The following is a 10975-nucleotide window of genomic DNA, read 5'->3' as shown; positions in this document are numbered from 1 at the left end:
TTATTATTATAAATACTTCAGCTATAACATATCTAAGGAAATTAAACTGACTATCATAATGTCCTGCTGACTCTCACCTGGGAATTTTAAATTCTCTAGTGTGGGAGAAGACTCTGAGAACAAAACACTAATTCTGTTATTTCACTAAAAGCAAAAGAGGAAAATTAGGATAAAAATTTCAAAGCCTGGAAAGGGAAGTCAGGAAACAGCAAGACAAGAAAAGATGAAAACCAGCACCACATCAATGACTCTGGAAAATTCCAAGTCAAAGTACATCACAAATTTTGTTTTGGTACAACAAGATGATAAACAATACACTTGGATTTCACTGACGTTTCTTAAAAAAAAAAAAAAAGTTTTTTTAACCTTTCTCATTCATTCTTATACTGAATAACAGCCTATTCCTGAGTTTACAGTCACGCATATTGTCCACACTCACACATGAAGTTACATTGGTTTGCAGAAGATTACTTTTTTTGAGCACAGACATCACCCCTTAACATTACTTTCTGACCTTCAAACTTGTCACATAACATGCAGTATTTAGATATAAGCTGCTATCTAGAAATGAGCAGTTTTGATGTGATCAAATTATTTCATCACTCCTCAGAAGTACATGCAATGAATCAGCAGTAGCACGAGAGATTCTCTGTCATTCTCTCATGTACTTTACTGTTACCTTACAGAATGACACAGTATCAGTGATAATATCCAGCCTCTGGAACAAACAAAACACAGACTAATACAGAACATTAAAGCCAAAAGTAATTTTCCCTGTACCCGTCTAAAGAACTGTAACCAACGCTATAGAAAAGTCTGAATGAAATCTTGCTGGGTTCTGTGTGGAGCCCAGTTGCAAGCCAAGAGTGATGTAAGATTTGCCTGGAGTTTGAACTGAGCCCTCCACATTGTTTTGAGAGCTCACCATTAAAAGAAGAATAAATGTTAGCAATAAAAAGGCCAAGAGAATGAACATCTGAGAGAGCCTAGGCTGAAGATCTGCAAGGGTTCTCATAAATATATAGCAGAAGTTCTCACTGATGGATTCCCCAGAGAAGAAGAATTCTACATCACCCACAAAGCACATTTTTTTATAGATCGTTTCTCTCTGACTGGACACAAAGAAATGAAGCATTTAACATATAACTTGTAAAATTCAAAGTTTAAAGCCTAGGAAAACAACCGCGATTAGAGCCATTCAACAAAATCATATCTCCCTTCACATATTGTCTTTTTATTCTTATAATTTTCAATAAACCACCTCTTAAATATTAGTACTGTTGGGTATCATGGGTTTAGGTGAACAAATAAATTAAGCAGAATAGGCCTGAATCATACCAATGCCACAGGCAACTGCTGTGGGTTTTGCCACCCAACGTGTCGGTAAGGGATTAGGATATTTGCTGTCAATTCATACTCTGGTGCCCTAAGCTTTGAAGAATGCAGTAGGTCCTAGCAATTTTTGTTGGCTCAGGTCCCTCATACATGGGCCATGTGTGACCAAGAGTAGCTTCTCATGAAGAACACAGCAGAAATTTGAGCATGCTCTGCCAAAAGCCCCTGGGAAGCAGGATTTGTTGGCACATTCCTACCTTCAAGCAGGCAGTGGGAGTGCATCTTGGAGTTATTCAGCTCCAGGCAAAAATGGCAAAAGTCTCTTCTAAGATGGACTGTGAAAACAAAATTACAGAGGGTACGACTGGTAAGTACAAAAGGGGAAGACAGAGAAACACATACCAAAGAATATGCACAGACAGAATGGGAACATCTTTCTGTTACCAGCAGCATTTACACATATAGGATATACACATATAGGATTCTGTTTCTCCTCCTGGCATTCAGCCCTGGGTGGTGAAAGAGCTGATGCTCTAGGCTGCAGTTGTCTGTCTTTTTTCCAGCTGGTCAGAGGGACCTCTGTAAGCACCACTCAGCTCTGGCAACAAAGACGTGCAAGTCCAGTTCATACCTGAACAGTGATGCTTGAGGTGACCTTTACCTGCTGAAAATCCTACTACCCTCTCATCTACTCCTTGTCGTCTCCTAGATCACAGCAGAAAAGGACAAGGGCAAAACACAGCTAGCCTGGTCATGAACTACCACTTGGGGTCCATCATGTTGACCCTATGTCCTGGAGCTGAAGTGAGAATATTTGACAAAAGGAAAAGAAAACACATATCTAAGAGGAAAAAAAACTAGCATAACCCACACAAAACAGCTAAAGTAAAAGATGTGACAACAAACAAGCTCTGCAGTCAAGGAAAGGGTAAAATCTTGGCTCTGCTGAAGTCAGTGGGATGTTTGCCAGAAAGCTGTAGACAGCATGTTTTATCCCGGACTTTTAATTAGTTATTAAATGATTCAATGGCAAGTTGGCTGGTTCAAGGGACAAAAAAATCATAGAATAGCTCCAGCATGCCTCTCCCTGCCCTGCCTACCCCTTGGGAGGTACAGATCATACACAGCTTTTTTTATAGGAGACTTGGCAGGTATTTCATTGAACCTTAGTTGAAATTGGTAGTTTCCCAGGCCCTGCCTCCTTCCCAAGTTTGGAGATGAAGATAGGAAACACCTGCTAATGACACCAGAGACCCAGCAAACAGCAAAAGTCACATGTCAGCAGAAGGCACACTGGAAGCCTGGCCTCTCCAATCCAGACACAACCTATCTGATGGGGGGGAGTGTATATGAAGAAATAGAACAGTACATTTATTTAATTGACATGCACTTGAATGGATTGGAACTATTCTGGAGTGACATACCCACAAACAAATAAGGCAGCTCACTGCCTTCAGGCTTAAGTCACTTTACTAACAGCCCAACCACCCAAATGATCTATTCACACCGCACATTTCTCTTGTTCCACCTCATTTTTCTGTTTCTCTCGGTCTCCCGCTTTTCCCCTCTCCAAAGAACGTCGGTTTCCACGGAAACAAAACACGTCATCGGAATGGACAGAACTTGGTGACATCCCCAAGCGCAGACAGAAAACGCAATTTAGGTGAGCACTTTGCAATTTGCAGCGGGAGCTGGGGAAGGCGACGGGCGATGATCCCGCGCACGTGTGTGTGCACGTGCTCGCGGGGGCGGCCGCCCGTGTGCGCTCCATCCCACCACACGATTGACACACATGCAGTGCCACCCGCTTCCCGGGACAGCACAGGGCTCGGCAGAACCCCTTTCCATCCTATTCCGTTTTAATATAGCTGAAAATTGCTTTGACAGCTGAATAGCTTCTTTGTTTATAACTCGTTCTCAGCTGACTCCGCTGCATTATGTAGCTTTGTGAAGAGATTACTTTGTCAAGAACTGAACATATATGGTCTGAGCATGAACAATTCGGCGAGATGAACTGCATTCATTTTATGTCACGTGCAGTCTGCAATCCTGCTGCCTTTAATGCATCTGCTTTATTCCGTGGGCTTCATTTTCTGATCTCAAGTGATTTATAAATTTTCTTGGAGTCTTTGGGATTACCTTCTTTACCCCCTCCCCGGACAGATGCAGAGAATTTTCGATATGTCTAATCTGAGAACATTGTGTCTTGCATTAAATGTTGTAGCAAACCAAGTTTTTGGCTGTGTATAACAGGAGATTATCATTATCTAGTTAGCTAATTATCCACCTGCAAATATCTTATTCCTGCCCTAAATTGCTACAGTTCTATTAGTATTTGAATTAGTATTTCAACACACTGGAGTCCCAGCAAAAATGTAGAAACTGGACCCCACTATAGGGAACAACGTATGGAACATATGCAGCTTCTTACCTTGCCCCTTCATCCCCAGCCCTACCAGCCATGCTAAGTAGACAGATCTCCATCCACATGACTTCAGCTGCACTTAAGCCAGTCCCTTGTCTTTACAGAGCCTTATCTAAAATATTGAAGCAAAACCAGCCTGCACAGCACTGCTGGCACTATCAGGGTTTTTCACTGTGCACTGAATGAGCCTTGCAGGCTCTGAGGCCATTGCCTGATGGTGTTTGAGTTGACTGCACTGGTCATCTCTGATCATCATTGCAGTTTTTACTTCTAGCCATGGCTTTTTCAGAAGTTACATTATTACAGATTCACTTTGTGCCCTACCTGGAGGCACAAACACGGACTCAGGGCATTTTTCTCTGGCTTCTCATGTCTTATTCCTCTCTCCCTCCCTCAACTTTTTAAATAAACTGCATTAATTCTGATGGGTAGAAGATATGGTCCAATATAAAGATGACTAAGAACATTAATTGTCTTAACAGCAAAATTCCTATCGGCTTTATAGTAGACATTACATTGATCTCTTGTGGGTTGGAAAATGAATGCTTTACTTATAGACATCACTGGAGGCTTTTCTTGTGTGGGACACAGCACTGGGCCTCGAAGAATCTTACATTTCAACAGGTTTTGCTCAGCCCATGAACTGGCAGAACTCCAATTTACACTACACCCTGCATTTTGCACTCAGCAGTATTTTACCACTTCTGAACATACCAACCTTCCCTATAAACAGAGGGGAAGTTTGTCAGACAGACAAATCCCTCCTTATCTCTTAGTCATAACCCTGATCCACTTCAAATGATTTAAAGAGCTTCACACATATTAACCTTTAAAATAAAAAAGACAAGAAAACGACTTCTTTGCAAATCACTGTTTGAAAACAGAAGCTGCAGAAAGATTCCTCACAACCTTATTTGCTCCCACTCATACTCCTAATGTACACATATTTTACAAGAGCTGGCACACTATGTGCTAGTTTGTTGAATATGTATACATATATACATATATTTATATATATTTTAAACTCATCATCTCTAGGGAAGTTCTTTGCACTAGATACTGGTGTCTTGGTTAATGAATTCCTTATCTTTCACCCCCTTGGAAAATGAAGGACTGCTATCACTGACAAAAAAAATACCACTGACTATGTAATAGTCAGGTAAATGATGAAAGGCCTCACAGGCAGTTTAGAAACAACTATTCTTGTTGTACTGGGAATTTTCAGATTTAGTAAGAAGTCATGAGGTCTTCAGTAAATTTCCACAGTCAGTTTCTGTTCTTCGCCCCCCCTTGTGGCAAACCTGGCTGAGCTACCAAACATGTCTCAATCAGTCTGCAACCTGCTCCGCCGCAGGAGCCCTCGGAAAATCCCAGCCCAGCAGACACCAGCTGTACCGGGCTATGGCTGGTGCCAAAAAAGGCAGCAGGGATTTGCACAGTCACTGGTTGTGTGTGTTGGTTGGAGAGGTGTCATGAGAAAGGGGGGAGGTTTGCCTGACCCTCAGAGAGGGGAGCAGCAGCTGCATTTTACCCTGTAATTCTTAGTCTCCTCTAATTTTTAACCCTATCTGTCATTCCACGGGAGGGTTGAAGTCAACTGGCTAAAATACACCAGAAGCTTTGAGCAAAAGGATAGCGTAGGAGAGAAGAGAGTCATGGTTTGCAGAGGAGAAGTTAAAAATTTCCAAGTCAAAGAGCCTTGCTACAGACAGAAAATGAGAAGTAGACGGGGAGGAAGGCACGTCATCAACTTGCAGCATGATCTTTTTGGAATAAATAATACAGCTTTGTATGTGCTGAGTGTGCCTTGCACTTCCCTTCAAGGAGACTGCTAATATCCTAGATAGTGGATTTCTACGTTCATATGTATCTTTTCATTTCAGTGCTGGTGGCACCTAGAAATCTGAATTTAAAGTTTCCAAAACCAACTAAAATCCTTGCCTCTGACACTAGTCTTAGCTGTTCCCTGCCAGTGTACGAACATGACTGTCCTTCCATAAGGTCAGAGTTAATAACAAGCTAAATATGTCCCACCTAGAGGAGCATCCATAGGTCATAGTGTCAGTCTACAATCACATAAGAAAACATGAAAGCTTATTAAAGGCTACTTTTTCCAAAAAGGACCTTAAATTCTGGGCCCTGACAATGCACCAGTGCATAACTCCTTTTTTACTAAAGACCTGTAACTCAGATTAGGTGCCTCAATTTGGAGAAACTCAAATGTTTTGAGCTCAGTCTCATGCAAAAAACGACAAACTTCAGAAGAATGTTCTGCAATTTAAGAAGTTAAGTAACAATACAGCAGAATCAGGCAAATCCAACCATCAGTGAAATGAAGAATATACTCCATTAGGTGTATGACCTTTCTGTGTTTTCTCTTTAGGACAGTGCCAGGGAATACATGGGACAGTGGACTCCAGGCTCATGCCACTTCTGACTCCCCACTGGCCCACCAAGGCTCAGATGGTTGACTTGCATCAAGCTCCTCACAGACATGGGAATACATTTACCCAGAAAGTAGGTCTTGTACACTCTGGTTTCTGGTATTGTAACTAAAAACACAAGGGCTGATGCTATTAGCAGATGGATACTTTTCCCGTTCAGAGTGCTTTCAGCCCTTCATACTTACTGGAAAAGTGGGCACGATGGGAGCAGAACCACAGGTCCAGCTCTCAGTGCCCATTAGAGGTAAAGGTGCTGGGCATGAGCCTATGATTAGGATTAGCAATTTGGACCTCTACGGATCAAAGCATTTAGGATTGTATCTAAGAGCTCAATAACTGAAGTCCAAGGCTATTGCAAATGGATCTTTACTGTCAATGACAAAGTTTTCATAAGGACTGGCAAGCTTCTTCTGGACCTCATCAAAATAATTTCTAAAAAAACTTTGAAAATCCTAAAGCAGAAAGAATCACCACAAAGAAGCTCCAATGTGGTTTTCTTTAATGACAAAGGATAGGGGGTAGATGCAAGAATCTCCTCATTCTCTTCTCTCAGAGACAGGCAGAGGGATTTTGCACAGCTGGCTCAGCCCTGCACAGGGTGTTTCAGTTCTCCCTCAGCAGGGCATAAATCCACCTGAAAAAGTAGTGATGGGGAAGGAATTGCCCAGCAGCTACCCTAGCCTGAATGCTATGAGGCTCTTCCAGACCTTCTCTGTAAACAGGAATTGCCTTTGGACCCTTAAAAAACACGCACTATATCACTCCGGAATGGTGTTAATCTCTCGGTCGTGGAGGTCAAAGCAAGATTTCTATTATAAGCTCTGTGAAACACATCTCCTTGCCAGCCACTCAACTGCAGGGAACAAAATCCAGTCAGCCAAAATGGTCCATGTGTAACAGGACACCAGAGCAGGCATTTGAGGCAACGCAGGCGAGGCATTTTGGAGCTGTGAGACCTCCGAGCTGTTGCCGAGCCCTCAGTGAGGCAATACTGGCTCAGTGCCACAGGCAAGGAAGCAGAAAAGATAGTTTTCTCTGCTTCCTTGCAGAGGACAATGGTCTATTCACAGGCAACACCAGCTGGAGAGGCCACTGCTGCACCTCCCACCCAAGGTCGGGCAGGGCCTTCCAGCATCAACCATGTTCCTTGCCTGCCCTTGCTATGCTTCCATCTTCTGTAGCACTTCTGCATAAGGCCTGTTTCATTCATCTCGATAGCACTTACAACAGCTGGAGCCCAGGAGAGGTTGGACCTTGTGGTTACAAATGACAGTGCCCCAACTTGGTGTCACGTTGGCTGAGCAATGACTAACATGTGCCAAAGCAAGAACACTGACACCCAGGGGTAACCTTATCCAACAAGCTGGAGGTTAGCTGAGGACCCTCCACTTCTTTAACACATTTTATTTGTATTTTCCTCAGGGTCCACAGTGCACATTGGCTTTGCTGATAAACTTATCAGCAGCAGAGTGAAACATCCGTTTCATTTGTACTGTTTATGCAGAGGCTTTTTTTCTGGTTGGTAAGTCAGGATTGACTGAACAGCATGACCCTGCATTTTCTTCCATCCCCCATGAAAGCTGCTCCTTGCAGCATGTGCTACGCGTCAGAAGACGGGGAGAGACTGCGTCAAGGATCAGCCCTCCCCTGCCCCAGTGCTGAAGGTCTTCACCTTTCCACTGGAGGTGGTCTATCCCTACACATCATTCCCAGCCCCAACCCAACCTCCAGAGATGAGGAAAGGCTGTGGCACTGTATGTGGATGCCGATTACATCTTCAAACAGGAGGAGCACACAATCGGTGGGATCCGCCTGCTTTCCAGCCCCTTTGTGCTCAGGGGCAGAAATACAAATAAGCCTCAATGTCTTTTTCCTGCTTATGTGAACCAAGATCCGTTTTTCAATAGCAGGCCCTGGCAGATAAGTATTCCCTATTCTCAGTATTTATTTTTGGGAGGGAAAGCTTTTCACTGACTCCCATAACACTCCCCTCCAGCACTTGGGAGGTGCAATGGGATGGCAGGTAGAGCTGTGATTCAGGGATGCTCCTACACCCGCTGGAAGCTGGTGTTGCCATGCCAACCTGCAGCCTGTGCACAGGCAGCCCAGGGCACTGCAGGCTGCTACGGGGTCTATGTTTTTGCAGATAGATTAGTCCCAGGACCCTGCAGTGGAGGAATTGGTTGAAGCTTCAACTGCAGAATGGATGATGCTGTCCCAGTGCATTCTCAGCTCAGCTGCTCACCTCCTCCCTTAGCCTTGTCTCAGAGAAAATAGGACCATAAACTTTACTAGGGAGTTTTCCCCCTAAATGAATTACATCACACAACCATTACTAACAGTTTGTGTTTTTTTCAGAAGGACCACAGAGAGACAAGTGGGTAGGAATGGCAACAATCCTCCCAACAAGCTCAGGCACCCCTGGCAGCAGCCACACCCGCCCTTCACCCACTCAGCATGTCACGTCATGTGCTGCATGAGACAGCACCCAGAGCTCATCTGAAGCACACACAGGACATGACCAATTACCTTTCCTCTGCTTAGACTCACCAAGAGGGACATTTTGAAACTGTTCTTTCCGAAAAGCACTAAGTGACAAAGCCAGCTCTGTGCAAAGCCAGCAGAGGTGGAGGGCACTGCTGACAGCTCATAGGATAAAGCTCATGTTTGGATTTTACTGCCTTATTGGAGAACTCCCTGGGTAATTTTCTGGGTATTTTCTAGGTTACTTCCTTATTGCTCTCTGGGTAAACTAGGTCAAAACACTTGCCTTGCCTAAACCTCAGTTTGTCAATATATAAAATAAAGGCGATGGGACAAGTTGTTCCCTGCTTTTTCTGCATGGACTTCTACCTTATGAAAAGTCCGTACAATACCCCTCTCCTTCATTAGAGCCAGAAAACCTCTGAAATCCCCAAATTCAGACAAGCCATGAACTGTTGCATATTGCTATAAGCAGTTAAAGAGGAGCATGTGTGAAATATGGACAACTAGATGGATTAAGAAAGATGTGCTCAGAGTTGGGCAGCTTTTTGTCCCTAAGAGGAAAAGAAAAAAAAAGTACATAATCTGTAATTGTTTTTCCTTGATCAGCCTTCCTGCTACAGTAGGAATACCCTTACAAATCACAATATCTGAAGTCCGAAGAAGCATTATAGGAACAAAGAGACTCTACCACCCACTGTGCTGAATCCCAGAGCTGGCTGCTCCTTCCTGAGATACTGCAGTACTTCCCAGCCTTGTTGGCTGCCACTCTGCACACACTGTTCATTTACCTGCACTGATCTTCTCAATCAAAAGCTGAGCATTTAAAACCACTGTAACCTCTGGGGGTCCTGCAGCATCTATAGTGGGATCTGATAAAGTGAAAGCTGCTATGGGCAGACAATACAGGCACAGAGGTGGTCAAGTGTCTTTGAGTCTGAATTAATAAATGTGGCTGTTAGTTTGCTGTAACAAAAAGGGTTAGTCTACAGCACCACAGATAAGAAACAAGTTTTTTTGAAGAAGGTAGGCATTTTTTTGAATAGGATGTCTGCCAGCAACCATGTTTTACTGCATTGTTACCATGCAGGGTAACATATACTGACTAACAGCACTTAAGACATGAGACTTCTACAGAGAGCCTCTGTATTTCAGTGTCTGCATTAAATATGACAATAAACCTGGACAAATTTCAGTGTATGTTACATTGCATCAGCACTCTCGTACTATCTATAGTTTCTATCTTTTCTCATAGGATAAAATCCAGCAATCTGGATAGATTTTTTACATGATAAAATCCAGCAATCTGGATAGATTTTTTACATGAATGATTCCTTACTCTTTTAGTGCTTCAGAATTTGGGGGTAATTTTGGCATCATGTCTTTAAAAATGTATCCAGTCTTTTCAGGAGCAAAGATAACCAAATTAAGAACTGTAACTTAGCAAGACCACTACAAGGAGAAGGAGGAGGAAAGCTGTTGTCAGAACAGTATTGCCATGACTGTTGTTTCCTACGGCATCCTTTGGCTGCCTTCCACTCCCTAAGTGCCCCTTGCCTGGCTCCTCCCCCCCACACTTCCACCTGTGAGCCATTTATCTTATGTTTCATGGCCCTGCGTGAGCTCTCTCCACTTTACAATATCTTCACAAGTCATTACTATGGACTATATAGCCGGGCTTGGTGCACAGGTTCAATAGTGCAAGTCCTTTGAACTGCATTCCTCAAGTCCACTTTTCATCCCGTTATCAGACTGACACTGAATAAAGGCCAGGTGGAAAGTCCCGGTAGGACATGCACTCCTGTGGCTGTCATTCACATAACGGCTATGATAGAAAAGGGTTGGCAAGAGACCTCACCATGCACTGAACTATGTGAATTATGTGTGTTCAGTCTAATTGGAATGATTTCTGATATCTCAGGGTCAAAGTCTCACTTTTCATAGAGGACTTATTTATCAATGACACCTCACTAGCCAGAATCAGAACTAGTTCTGCTTAATCAGTTACTATGGACAGAAATACATTCAGTCAGTGACTCTCAGACATGATCTGGCTCCAGGTCTTGAAATGAGAACCATTTGCCACACTGCCCAACAATAGCAATTACAAAGCTGAGGCTGGGGGTTCGAGACAAGAAAGCTACTTGAAGATGTCCCTCACTGTCTGTTGGGAAAAAAAACCCCCAAACCCACTACACACCAACAAAAGAAATATCTAATTTTTGACAGTTTTAAAGTTTCTCTGCTTGATTTCTTGCTACAGTAGAATAAAAGAAAGTGCCATAGT

At 43.2% G+C, this 10975-nt stretch overlaps 1 long non-coding RNA gene across 1 annotated transcript; it reads left to right on the top strand.

The window, feature by feature from the left end:
* The first annotated feature begins 6132 nt into the window (after positions 1-6132).
* On the top strand, positions 6133-8957 carry LOC108500123. Its single transcript, XR_001875759.1, has 3 exons — positions 6133-6277; positions 7627-7726; positions 8563-8957. It is a non-coding gene; the product is annotated as an uncharacterized LOC108500123 (long non-coding RNA).
* The last annotated feature ends 2018 nt before the right edge of the window (positions 8958-10975 follow it).

The sequence above is a fragment of the Lepidothrix coronata genome, unplaced genomic scaffold, assembly GCF_001604755.1.
Source record: "Lepidothrix coronata isolate B3197 unplaced genomic scaffold, Lepidothrix_coronata-1.0 Scaffold84, whole genome shotgun sequence".
NCBI classification, from domain to species: domain Eukaryota; kingdom Metazoa; phylum Chordata; class Aves; order Passeriformes; family Pipridae; genus Lepidothrix; species Lepidothrix coronata.
Note: the sequence above shows the minus strand (reverse complement) of the source record. Positions and strands in the feature narration are given on the sequence as shown.